Source organism: Triturus cristatus, chromosome 6 (genome assembly GCF_964204655.1).
Source record: "Triturus cristatus chromosome 6, aTriCri1.1, whole genome shotgun sequence".
NCBI classification, from domain to species: Eukaryota; Metazoa; Chordata; class Amphibia; order Caudata; family Salamandridae; genus Triturus; species Triturus cristatus.
Window position 1 is genome coordinate 109,576,019 of NC_140589.1, and position 13,776 is coordinate 109,589,794.

At 51.7% G+C, this 13,776-nt stretch overlaps 1 protein-coding gene across 8 annotated transcripts in view; it reads left to right on the forward strand.

Moving 5' to 3' along the window:
- LOC146816470 (uncharacterized) overlaps positions 1-13,776 on the forward strand; it is a 219,433-nt gene that overhangs the window by 126,976 nt on the left and 78,681 nt on the right. The gene's annotated exons all lie outside the window — the stretch shown is intronic.

The following is a 13,776-nucleotide window of genomic DNA, read 5'->3' on the forward strand; positions in this document are numbered from 1 at the left end:
GAGGATCTTCTATTTTATCAGCAGGGGAGGGTTTTCCACCCGAAGTTGTCAACTCTCTGACTTCATGCGCAAAGATAGAACAGAAACAGTTGACCACTTTTGACCTTCCACCCAAAGTCTGCAGTGTTATCTAGGCAGCCAGGCGTACCTCCACCAAAACTGTATACGCCTACCGTTGGGGCTAGTTTGTAGCATGGTGTGCAGAAAAGTAGATTGACCCTCTTTCTGCTCCCCTTCCTTAGTTGGTCCTTCCTTTTATCCTTTTCCTTGCCCAGCAGGTTTCTGCTCTGGACACCTTAAAGGGCTACCTTTCTGCTATCTCAGCCTTTCTGCAGTTGCCTGACCAGCCATCCCTCTTCAAATCCCCTATAGTACATAGGTTCTTGAAAGGTTTGCAACATATGTTTCCTCCTTCACCTTTTATAATAGCTCAGTGGGACCTTAATCTGGCACTGAAGTTCCTGATGTGAGCTCCCTTTGAGCTTTTGCTCAACCTTCCTCTCCAGCTCCTAACCATCAAGATGCAGGAGCGTCTCCTCCTTTAAGGACCACATAGCGTCACCTTGCTGCCAAAAATGCCCCCTCCCCCAGGAAAGCTCCAGAGATTAAAAATAAAATAGTAATAAAGTTAATTTATTACTATTTTATATTTCATCCATCTGCACTGAACTGAGTGTCAGGACGGGGCGGGCCATTGCTCCTTATTGGCCAGCTGTCTTGCTACAGCCAGCCAGACATGCACATTGTAAACCTCTATAACCCAGCTGTCTTAGAACACTGGGCTAGACAAAGCACAGGCCTCTAGTGCTCCTGGGAGCGCTGAGAGAGACAGCTCCCTCCAATCCTGGTGCTTCTCTCATGCTGGTTAGTAGCATGAGAGCCAGGATTGGGTAGGGGAATTTGCTGGAGCCTGAGGAGAGAGGGCAGAACACAGACCAGAGCGAGGAGGATGTTGTGCACCAAGCTAGGTAAGTGGCTATGTCTTTTTATTTACACTCCTTGCATGCACTTCACACATCTGAAAGACCTCTTAGTTATAGATTCCTTATCTTCGAAGTACCCCCAGGTGTCAGACTGGATCCGGAGAATTTTTTTCTTTAGCCAGTACCCATGCGCGTCGGTAGGTGGCGTCGGTCGACTCCGCGTCAATCGTTGGCGTCATGTTTTCCGGAATGACATTGCGGTATCCACTTAGACGCCACCCCTGCACGCTGACGTCCGTTCTTTCTTTTTCCGCGCCAGCCAGCGCAGATCCGGAGAGAGCGGTACCCTTAGTAATTTTTTGACTAGTGATTTTTCGACTTTGGTCGACTTTTTTAGAGTGGTTCAACTCCTAGTGCACGGAGGTATGCCCCATTGTCGGACCAGCTTAAAGCCTTGTGACTCCTGTCACAAGCTGATGTCAGTCAAGGACCCGCACCTCGTGTGCCTTTGGTGCCTGGAGCGCGACCACAACCTGAAGTTGTGCTCCGACTGTCGCTACATGAACCCAAAGTCTTTTCGGGAGCGGTCCCGAAAGCTTCTGGAGGCCGACAGTCGGCTCCGCGCTGCTCGAGGTCCTGGTCAAGAGGGAGGTTGTGGGTTGGTTGCAGAGTCACCATCATCGCTCTTTATCAAAGTCTTTGGGTAAGTCGAAGCACAAGAAGAAGGTGAAGAAGCCCTGTCGCTCTTCGCCTTCTCCCTGTCTGTGGGCCGGCGGGACGCTGAAGTGCATCGTCCCTCTGCTCTGCCCGCAGAGACTACTGGGATGGCTCCAAGCTTCCCTCCCTTCCTGGGAGTCGAAGCGCCCCCTTCCCAGCTTTATGCATTTTACAAAGCTCCATCTTTGGGCAACCCGTGCCTTTAGGTCGCTTGGGGGCTCTAGTCCTCCGATTCCAGCGGCTCTGTCACCGCAGGGCCTCCAGGGATCCAGGCCTGGATCCGGTTCGGTGTCGTCGACCTCACGACACCTCCTCCAGCACCGATACCTTTGACGACAACTCCGCCACTTCCGACGCCGGTTGTGTCCCCGGCCAGCGTCGACCCCCGGCCTCCCCCTTGTCTTGGACACGAAGCCGGACTGGGGCCGGTACTTTGTACCCCTGTTCTCCCGTGGCGGTACCTGTCTCATTGAGTTGCAGCCAGGGGAAGGTGAAGAGGACTGGGAGGGGTCTGTTGACCCTTTGGTAGATCAGTTAGAGGAGCTGGACTAGAGAGAGGAGTTGGGGGAAGCCAGTGGTCTGCATACCTCCCCAGACCTTGGCATGCTTTCTCCTCCTACCGTGGCCACGGAGGAGAGAACTTTTTACGCTGTGGTGTTGCGGTGGGCAGCTGAGGCCTGGAGCTTCCTACAGTGGCAGTCAGGACAAATTTCCTGACTGAGGTGCTTCAGCCGGCAGCGGCCTCTTCGTAGCCCCTGCTGCCGTTCATTGAGGCCCTCAGACATCCTTCTAGGTACTTGGTCTGGGCCTAGCATAGGGGCGCCTGTGGATAGGATGATTTTCCGATGCCACCGCCTGACCCGGGCGATCCCATTTTCCTCTCTCAACACCCTACCCCTGAGAGCTAGGTGGTCCAAGCCTCAACATCCAAAAGCACGTTCCCATCTGCTCCCCCAGATAGGGAATCCAAGAAGCTGGACCATCTTGGGAAGAAGACTTTTTCTTCCGCCAGCTTAGGACTGCTGTCGGGGAATACTGCATGTCTTTTGGGCTGTTGCACCCTCTCTGTATGGGATACGGTTGCACAGGTGCTGCCACAGTGTCAGGAGTAGGCCCGGGTCACATTCTCCTGTGCGGTCGCAGAAGGGAGAAATGCAGCGAAGTTCGGCGTCCGCTGTGAACTGGACACCCCAACTCGCAGGGTAGAACGATTTCTACGTCAGTAGCTCTGAGACGCTACCCCTGGCTGAGATCCACTGGCGCTTCTGAGGATGTCCAATGAACCCTTTTGAACATGCCCTTTGATGGCTGTCGCCTGTTTGGCGACAAGGCGGACTGTGCGCTTGTGCGCTTCAAGGACTCTAGAGCTACGGCCAGATCCTTGGGACTCGCTGCCACTCGCAGTCCACCTTTTGCCTCTTTCGTGGCTACGGACGGGGCGCCCCACCACGTTCCACCAAGGGTCACAGACGGGCGCAAGCTACCAATCCACTGCGCGGCCGGGGACATGTCCCAGCGCCGTGGGTCTGGGGGCCAGCGAGCTGGCCAGTCCACCAGTGCTTTCTCTACAACAGCTTGTAAACCTTGCTAGTCTGACCTTTCATTGGCACCAGTTGCCAGTGGGCGGCAGGATCCGCCATCACCTTCCCCACTGGCGCAACATCACGTTGGACAGGTGGGTTTTGCAGATAGTCCGAAGGGGCTGCTCCCTTCCCTTCGAGACTACCCCTCCCTCCATGTCACCCACAGTCCATCGCATGTCGGAGGATCACTTGGCCCTTCTCCATCAGGAAGTTTCAGCTCTCTTGGCCAAGGGAGTTATCGAGCAAGTCCCTCTGCCAGAAGTAGGTTGTGGTTGCTACTTCCTGGTGCCCAAGAAGGACAAAGGCCTGCGTCCTATCTTGGATCTCAGGGATGTCAACCGCTTTCTTTGGAAGGAGAAGGTTAAAATGTTGCAAAAACCAAAGGAAATGATGGACGGAGTGTTGAACATTGCAAGCACTCACCCCCAGTCAACTGATCTGGGTTTAATCCATCACCGTTCTTTAGCCCACTCTGCCACCCCAGTTCAGACATGGCCATATGCAAATCAGTCTGACCCTGTGCCTCATGGGAACAGTCCAGCCCGAACTGCCAAGCCATGTCTTCCCTCGACCGGAAACAAGCTTCCTAGGACCGGTTTCTGGCATTTCAGCCGTCTTCAGCCAGGCTTGCTTGAATCCAGTGGCAAAGTGAGCAAGGGACTCATGTCTGAGCATACCCTGCCAACTTATGGCATTGCAAGCACTCACCCCCAGTCAACTGGCAGTTCGGGCTGGACTGTTCCCATGAGGCACAGGGTCAGACTGATTTGCATATTGCCATGTCTGAACTGGGGTGGCAGAGTGGGCTAAAGAAATGTGATGGATTAAACCCAGATCAGTTGACTGGGGGTGAGTGCTTGCAATGTTCAACACTCCGTCCATCATTTCCTTTGGTTTTTGCAAGGTTAAAATGTTGACATCAGCTCAGGTCCTGTCTGCCCTCGACCATGGAGACTGGATGGTAGCGTTGGACTTGCAGGATGCTTATTTCCACATCACCGTCCTGCCAGCCTATCTGCGCAGATCAGGGGTTCCAGTCTTCCCCCTATCTCAACGACTGGCTGTTGAAGGCTGGATCGCCACATGCTGTCGTCTTTCCACCTCCAGACTACGATAAGCCTCCTGCATTCACTGGGGTTCACTATCAACGTGCTGAAGTGACACCTGATTGCCTCTCAGAAGCTCCTTTTCATCGGAGCAGTACTGGATACAGCGCAGTTTCTGGCTTATCCTCCAGAGCAGAAAGTCTGGGATATTCGGGCTATAATACCGATGTTTCAGCCTCTAGCCCGGGTTTCGGTGAGATTGACCTTGCGGCTGCTGGGCCTCATGGTCTTCTACATCCTGCTGGTGGACCATGCCAGGTGGCATATGCGGGCTCTGCAGTGGGACTTGAAGTTCCAGTGGGCGCAGCATCCGGGGAATCTTTCCGATGTCTTCCAGATCTCGGAGGGCACCTCATGCCAATAGCAGTGGTGGCTAACGAACCAGGATTGGGTCAACGGCAGATCCCTCTCCCTTCCCCAACCAGACTTCACAGTGGTGACAGAGACGTCCCTTCTGGGATGGGGCGGCCCCATGGGAGAGGCGGAGATCAGAGGCTCCTGGTCTCCGGTGGAGTCCAGACTACATCAACCATCTGGAGCTCCGGGTGATTCGTCTTACATTGAAAGCATTCCTGCCTTCTGTCAGGGGAACAGATGTGCAGGTGTTCACGGACAACAACAACGCCATGTGGTACTGCAACAAACAGGGTGGGGTGGGGTTGTGGACACTATGTCATGAGGCCCTCTCCTCTGAACATCAGGGCATGTCCCTGGTGGTTCAACACCTGGCAAGTTCAGTGAACACCAGGGCGGACAAAGCCACTGGTGCATGATGGATCACGAATGGCGTCTTCACTTGGAGCTGGTGCAAGGTCTCTTTCAGCAGCGGGGATAGCCTTGGTTAGATCTGTTCATCACAGGAAAAGAATGCGCAATGTAGCAGTTTTGCGTGTTGGAATTTCCAAGGCGGCACTCACTTTGCAACGCTTTTTGTCACAAGTGGAATTGTGGTCTTCTATACGCCTTTCCGCCGATATGACTTCTGCCCAGAGTGCTGAAGAAGATCAGGCGTGACCGGGCCCAAGTTATTCTTGTGGCTGCGTATTGGGTACGAAGAGTCTGGTACCCAGAGCACTTGAACCTGGCCATCGATCCTCCGATCAGACTGCCTTTTCAGGAGGATCTTCTGTTGCAGCAACAGAGGACAGTCAACCACCCGAACCTGTCGAGCCTCCACCTCCTTTCGTGGAGATTGAGCGGCGACAGTTGACAGATTTCGACCTTCCTCCCGAAGTCTGTAATGTCATCTTGGCAGCCAGGCGTCCCTCCACTAAAATGTTATACGCCTGTAGATGGAACAACTTTGTGGCAAGGTGCACAGCAAAGGCTGTGGGTCCCCTTTCTGCCCCTCTTTCAGAGGTTCTCCTCTTCATTCTTTCTTTGGCCCAGCAGGGCTCTGTTCTGGGCACTCTTAAATGCTATCTTTCGGCCTTTCTTCGCCTCCCTGATCAGCCTTCTCTTTTCAAGTCCCCTATTGTAAATAGATTTCTTAAGGGCATTACTCACCTCTTTCCTCCTATTCCTTTCGTAATGCCCCAGTGGGACTTGAATCTCATCTTGACTTACCATGTGTGCTCCTTTTGAGCCACTACATAATTGTCCTCTCAGATTCTTGACTTTAAAAACTGCTTTTCTTCCCAAAGTAGTAACCTCTTTCGACATAGGACAAACCATCACTTTGTCCACCTTCCTCCTGCCACCACATCCTTCCGAAGAGGAGGAGAGACTCCACCGTCTGGATCCAAAACATTCGTTATCATTTTATCTGGATCGCACAAAACCATTCCGGGTGGATGATCAACTCTTTGTTGGTTATGTGAGCGCCAAGAAAGGTCGAGCCGCGCAAAAACAGACCAACTCTCGATGGTTCGTCCTTTACATTAAAATCTGTTATTCCTTGGTGAAAAAGGAGCCTCCTGTAGGGCTGCACGCCCATTTCACCAGGGCGACGGCAGCTACTACTGCTTTGGGATGTAGCATAACCCTCGGTGACATCTGCAAGGCAGCCACGCGGGCATCACTGCACACGTTCACTAATCATTACTGCCTGGATAGTCCAGTCCGGAGAGATGGCTTCTTTGGCCATTCAGTTCTCCCGGACTTTCTGGTATGAAATTGGTTCGCAGACCGACCTCCGGGGTTGGTATTGCTGGGTTATCTATTCTAAGGTAAGGAATCTATAGCTAATAGTCTTTCAGATGAACAAGTTACTTGCCTTTGGTTCGATATATCTGTAAGAGACCTATATTAGTTATAGATTCCTTACCGCTCCACCCATCCTCCCTGTTCTGCGAACAGACTTTTAGTGTAAGGGACTCCCTTTCAGGGCCCCAGTTTTGTGCACCATTGGTCAGTGCCTTGCATGGCTCTGTGGTTATGGCGTGGAATGTCTTGTATCTGCGAACATGATGCCAACGACGGATGCCATCCACCGATGCGCAAGGGTACTGCTAAAGAAAAAATGTGTGTGTGTGTGTGTGTGTGTGTGTGTGTGTGTGTGTGTGTATGTGTGTGTGTGTGTGTATATGTATGTGTGTGTGTATATGTATGTGTGTGGGTATATGTATGTGTGTGTGTATGTGTGTGTGTATGTGTGTGTGTATGTGTGTGTATGTGTGTGTGTGTGTATATGTATGTGTGTGTGTGTATGTATGTGTGTGTACATATGTGTGTGTGTGTGTACATATGTGTGTGTGTGTATATATGTATTTGTGTATAGTGTGTATATGTATGTGTGTGTGTATATATGTGTGTGTGTGTGTATATATATATATATATATATATATATATATATATATATATATATATACACATACACACACACATATGTCCGTCACTTCCAGCGTGGAAGATGTCACGCTGAACCTAACAATGCTACCTACCTGTGTGTAGGGGTGCTGCTCACAAAATATTTCCAGATGCAGTCTGACACATGGAATTCTAAGGTAAGAAATCTTACTGCTAGATAGTCTCTAGGTGTTACCGAAGGCAAGTAACTTGTTCATTATTTCTTGGTATATTGTGAATGGAAGCTACATGAAATCCTGGGGGGGGATAAAATTGTAGTTTTCTGATCAGGAGGAAATAAAGATGGCAGCAATGGACACTTTATATAGAAAATAATGAAAAGCAGATGAGACCGTGCAGCAGGCTAAAGCAGAACATACTGTGATTACTTTTAAAGGTGTAAACATGGTAAGTTGAGACTAGCTTTAGCCTTAGATTTTTATCTTCTCTACTGAAGCTGCTACGGCTGGACAAAATAACTGATCAAGCCAGAAACTTGTAATTTAGAGTGGGGTTTTGTAAATGGCAGTAGGAGTATCTGTGTGTTTCAGGCTGCTGAGACACATCCGTTCATTTAGGACCCAGGACCAGATTAAATGTTTACAATGGTGGGGGCGTGGCTTCGAGCTTCAAGGTGACGGTTGCACTCCGGACCCCTCTGTCATCCGCTCGCATCCCTGCCTTCCTCCAAGAGTGTCACTTCCTCCAAATATCGGGCACCGAATATCAACCGAAAATGCCAGTGGATCCGTCCTGAGGGGTGCGTCAAATAGTGCCATGAAGGCTAAAAGCAGTAACTACGGCGGTTCCAGTGTATAAACAAAATGGCTGCAGCCTGCTCAATGTCTGAGTGGCCTGCAGCTTGCTAGCCACCGGATGCAGATCTGCTTCACCGAAGGAATATCTGACACCCCCCACAGAATCGGAGCCAGCCTCACAGCACGGGGAGCCTCCGAGGCGTAGGGCAGTGAGTCACAAATGCTGGACCCCAGGCAAACCTGAGCCCACGAAAGCAGCTGAGGACTGCCGCGCCTGGAAGCGGGGCTTTGTTGGAGGCAGACTGGGCCCTCTCCCTTCCCACAGTCCAAGCGGCGCATTGCGCTGGCCACGCTGCAGGGTAGACACTGTGGTGGACACTCGACCTGCGGATTGGCGGGATTGCTCCCGGTGCCTAATTGCCAGTGGGTCTGTTCCGGAGAGACGCCTGTGAAGTGGGACTCGCCGTGTGGGGCAGTCAAGCCTATTGGTACTGCACCTACAACTTTCCCTCCCATTCTTCTGCAGATAATCGCTATGGCTGGGATCGGCCTGTGGTCGTCAAGACACAGTCGACGTGGGGCAGTGAGCCAAGAAGCTGGACCCCGTGTGACTCCGAGCCTTAGAAATAAGCTGCGGCAGTGGCGCCTGGATGCGGTGCTTCATTGAGGATGGATCAGGCCAACCCCCCACCCCGCTGTCCGAACAGTTGCCAGTGGGTTTGCTTGGGAGACACCTGTAAATGGAACATCTCCGCATAGGAATTTTCCGGCCAAATTGGCCTATCGGCACCGTGCCCACAATCTTGCCTCTCTCTCTCCCATCCTCCGGAGGAGTGGCCTGGTGGCTGGGATTGGCCTGCGGTTGGCAGAACGCTGGATTGGCGGCTGTTCCCCCAGTGGTGCAACAAGCCTTGGGAGTGAGGGGCAGTGTATCGTGGAGCCTGGGCCCGAACAAATCCTTGTCCGCGACAGAGGCTGAAACCAGAGGCGCCTGGAAACGGGTGCTCCACCCGAGCGGACTTCTGTGGCCACCACCCCCCCAACCCACCCTCCCAGTCTGCATGACCTTGAGCCTGCCTACACTGAAGGTCAGAACCACAGTGGAGCCTCAGAGGGCCGGAGAGACTGCCTGCAGGAACCAGATGCAAGGTACGGGGACCAGAACATTGCGAGGTGTGCAGGATCGAGAGAAGAGGGGACCAGCTTACCGGGTCGGCAGTCCCTGGACACAGCAGATGTAGGGGCGGCAACCCTCCCCGTCCACTGCTCTGGAGCAACTTGAGGTGCAAAGAACAGCCTTCAGGACTCCTGCCAGGCACCAACCACCCACCCCCCTCCAGTAAAGACCACTTAAGTCTGAGACTGTCTTCTCTGCACCGGGTTCTGCACACCTGTCTCTGCCCCCCCCCCCCCCCTCTCTCTCTGGCATCACGGGGGCAATACATCCGGCCAGCAGCTTGGCAGGACAACCATTTACAACCAGTGAGGGACAAGACGGACGGTAGTTCGGCATACCCTGTTCTGGCTACTGAGCAAGAGGACTTCAACCCTACCAAGGGCCTCTGAGACCCTGAGACGTGGTGTAGATATGCTGGTGAATCCGCCTCTATCACCACGTAATGCTCTGGGCAGTCCTTGGAGATAGACCCCCTAGCTGGATTACGAAGAGGCCAGATTGTTGGTCAGTCGCCGCTCAAAGTTTCTGTAACACGAAGCCCTTGGTGGGAGATAAAGCGTGAAGATGTGGGACTCTTGCCGAACATCTTGAGAATCCGGCGGGGGATAGAAGTCACCGAAGCTCTTCCGACCACCCCGAGATTGAGACAGGAATCTCCTGGATCACATTCTGATACGGTTATGTCTGCACCACCCCTGAAGCGGATCTGATCACCAGTAGCGGGGACTAGATGCTGCGAAGTTCGGCACGGCTATTCAAGCGACCTTTAGGGTGGCGCCCTGGCGGTGACCGCACGCTATAGAACTGCGCCAACCCCTCTCACTGCAAGATCGCCATGGGGAAAGATAAAGGGGCAAAGCCACTGCCTTCCCAAACCCGCATGGAATAATAACCACAATGAAGTCACACCGACACAGACCCCTCGCCCAGACTGGGAACTCTCCATGATCCTGCAGGCCATAAAATCTTCCCAGGACTCAGTAGAAACGAAAATAAGGGAGGTACAAGTGAACATGGCCCTCATCCGCCAAGACCTGCGTAACGCCACTGCCCGGATAACAGAAGCCGAATCCCAATTGTCTGAGGTTGAGGATGACGTAGCCCATCTGAAAGAGCCGGTCAAGCAGTTACTGTCCCACACAAACGCTCTCCATAGACTAGCACAAGACGCCGAAAACCAATCGTGCCGAAATCTCCACCTAGTGGATATCCCAGAACGGGCGGAACCACTGCATGTGGCCACCTTTATCAAGGACTAGCTCAAGTCCTGGAAGCCACCGGACGCATTCTTCACGTGGTTTGTCGTGGAACGTGCTCACCGTGCCCTCACACCCAAGCTGCCACCGGGAGCCCCACACCGGCCAATCATTGCCAAAATCCTAAACTTCAAAGATATGGACGCCATCCTGCAAGAAGCTTGCACCCATTCAACCTTGTCCTATCAAGGCTCCAAAGTAATGATTTTTCCAGACTAAACTAAGCAGGTGCAAAGGAGATCGTACTACTTGGTAAAGCAGAAACTACGCGCCCTTAATCTCCCGTACAGACTTGTCTTTCCGGCCCGACTCAGGGTGGTCTTCCAGAACAAGACCCTTTTCTTTGAGAGTCCGGAGATGGCATGGACTTTGGTAACTGAGGAATGTCCACTCTGCCCTAGGGTGACCTTTCCTCCACCGGACCTTCAGACCACGTCATAGCCAACCGAGCCCACGGGCTCCCACAGATGCCATACTCTATGTCACAGAGAATGTAATGCTCATAGAGCGGTGTCCGCTTCACCTGCCGACATGCCCCGGGGGACACAGAGGTCGCCCACGCCTCAAAGGACATCGAACCTCCCAAGGAACACATACGGCTCCGAAAAGGCCACCGGAGAGAGGCCCCCTGCTGGGATCAGAGGACATGGACCTATTGCGCAGCCCCCAAATTTAAGATTTAAGAATGATGCACTGTTACCACTATTCATACTCTGGAAGACTGGAAATTCTGATATGTGGAGGGGTCTACCACCCTGCTCCCATAAACCACTTCAAAGCCTAGTTTGTTTTGAGTTCGAATTAATTGGGCGACAGATGCTTCAACTGGTGAAGTATAGGTTTGGGGGGAGCAGAGGGTAGGGACCATTTTCCCTATGGTTTTTCTAATTTCTCGGTTTTGCTGCAACACTTGACATGACGGCGAGGAGGCACCAGCACCCACATGCCTTAGCGAGGTAGGATTCACTCAACTACTTCCAGGTCCTAGCCGTTCAGATCCATTAGGTCGTCTACACCGATGGCCCTACATGCCAATACTTAATCGACATTGCAATGCCCCAATATGAGGGAGAACCCCTCAAAGTCATTTCCTGGAATTTGAACTGGCTCCTAGATAAAGTCAAATGTACAGTGATCCTAAATTATTCCCGGAAAGTTGCCCCAGATGCCCTTCTGTTGCAAGAGACACATCTTATGGGCAATCATTGTCCTTTTCTGGCACGACAAGGGTTTGTTAGGGTTATGCATTCAGGATTTTTTCTAGGGTCCTGAGGAATGGCGATTCTTCTGTGCTGGTCCCTTCCCTTCACACCAGTCCACACAATTAATTTGTGGCCCTTGTGGGGATACTAGGGAATGCCACTATTAATCTGGAATCACTATATACCTCCAGCTACCCTTGAGCACACCCTCTGCACTACCATAGAGGTAATATCTTCCCTTCCCCAGGGTCTGATGATGATTGGAGGGGGACTTTAAAGAAGTCCTAGTTCCTGCCAGAGACGCCACTCTGATACCTTCCTCACACAGAAAGCTAGGTGCTAGACAACTTGTAGACTGGGCATCTAAATTAGGTCTCTGCGATGTGTGGTGCATTTGGAACCCCAGGGAGCTTCAATACACCCACAACTCTGCTGCGCATCACACCCACTCCCGTATCAATCTAGTCTTAATGCCTGTACCTGACTGTCGCTCGGTCACGAGTGTCTAAATCCTAGCACGGGGTATATAAGATCACTCTCCCCTTCTTCTCCATGTGGGAGGTCCTACGGGTACTCTACGCCCCATTTGGAGGCTCAATGCCTGGTTCTTCCAGGATCCGGAGTACAAGCGGGTGATTGGAGAGGATCTCGCTTCCAAACCAATGAGGGCACAGTACAATCCCAAGGCACACTATTGATGGCAAGCATGGCCACGATCCGATGCTACGCAAAAGGGTATCTCAAGCGCAAGCGTTTGGCGCAAGACCAGTGCCTTTCCCAAATAGAGGGCCAGGCCCTTCGCCTTGAGCAGCCACAGCGAATAGCGAGGTTGGACAGAGGGAAGACATTAGACATATATCACTTGAATCCGCCAAATCTATGTGGAGGTCATCCACTGCACATGTTTACGGATGGGGTGATAAAAATGGCAAGTTGCTCCACTGGCTCGCTTCTCATCCCCTGGCCAACGGAATAGTACCAGAAGTTAGGGATAATCAAGGGCATATGTCTCGCACCCCAGCCGCAATTGCACAGACCTTTGCGGATTATTACAAGAAGCTATATTCCAAGGATCGATTGAGCGCCCTAGACTCCAGCTCTCATTTTCCTCTTTCCGCAAACAACTAAAAACACACCTGTTCAATTCTCCTCAATAAACTCAGTTCTCCTTCCCTACCGGTCTGCAACCTCATCCACCCTACCAACTGGTTCCTCTAGCGCTTGGACGCCTCAGGGCAGCAATTCGCGCTGTTATAAATTTACTTTCATTCATTCATTCATTCATTCATTCCTACAAGGTATTCCTCTTCCAAGGCTCTCTGAAGTAAGAAGCCCAGGGCCCTGATGATCATATCATGAGGGAAGAGATCGAGGAAGCAAGTTCATCACTTGCAACTCGAAAGACAGGGGTACAAGAGTACTGTGCGGCATTTCGGGAATCTCTAGTCACATGTCTCCCCGCTATGTACGAGGAGGTGGCAAAGAGAGGCGCCTTTCTCCCGGACATTGATATGGCTACGGTAGTAGTTATACCCAAAACAGACCCTAACCCCCTTCAGCCTCCTGGTCAAATTATCGGCCAATCTCACTCATCAATACCAAAGTCAAAATATTTGCGACCATCGTGGCCACGCGTCTCAAACGGGTGCTTGGCAGCTTAATACACTCTGGTCAATGTGGCTTCATGCCATACTGCAGCACGAGACATTGCCTACGGCTCCTACACATGGTGCTCTCTCATCGCCACCTTCTCACTCCGTACTTAGCCTTATCACTAATCGACTTCGAAAAGGCCTTCAACACTGTCGACTGGCTTTTTCTGAATAATGTACTGGAGAGGGTGGGACTCGTCTCCCATTTCAGCATGCTTGTAAGGATGCTCCACTCAAATTCGTCTGCCAGGGTTCTTGTCATTGGAGCACTTTTGAGTTCCCTATCGAAAGAGGAACCCGGCAGGGATGTCCTCTAGCTCCCCTCCTCTTTGCCCTAGGTAAAGTGCTGTTAGCTTGTATTATCCGGGCAGACACACAGATACGAGGCTGGTACTGGCAGGGTACACATGAGGATCGCATCTTTCCATATGCAGATGATGTACATTCAGTGAATGGTGTAAGGTAGTTTGGTGCTAAGCCAGAGAAGATTAACTCAGTTCACTATTTTTGTGGAAATAGTACAAAGGATATTCATGTGATGTCACTGAAAGTTACTCCAGGTAGTTCACTGTTTAAAGAGTCTTAAAATAATAGCAGCACTTCATTCTCCAAAGG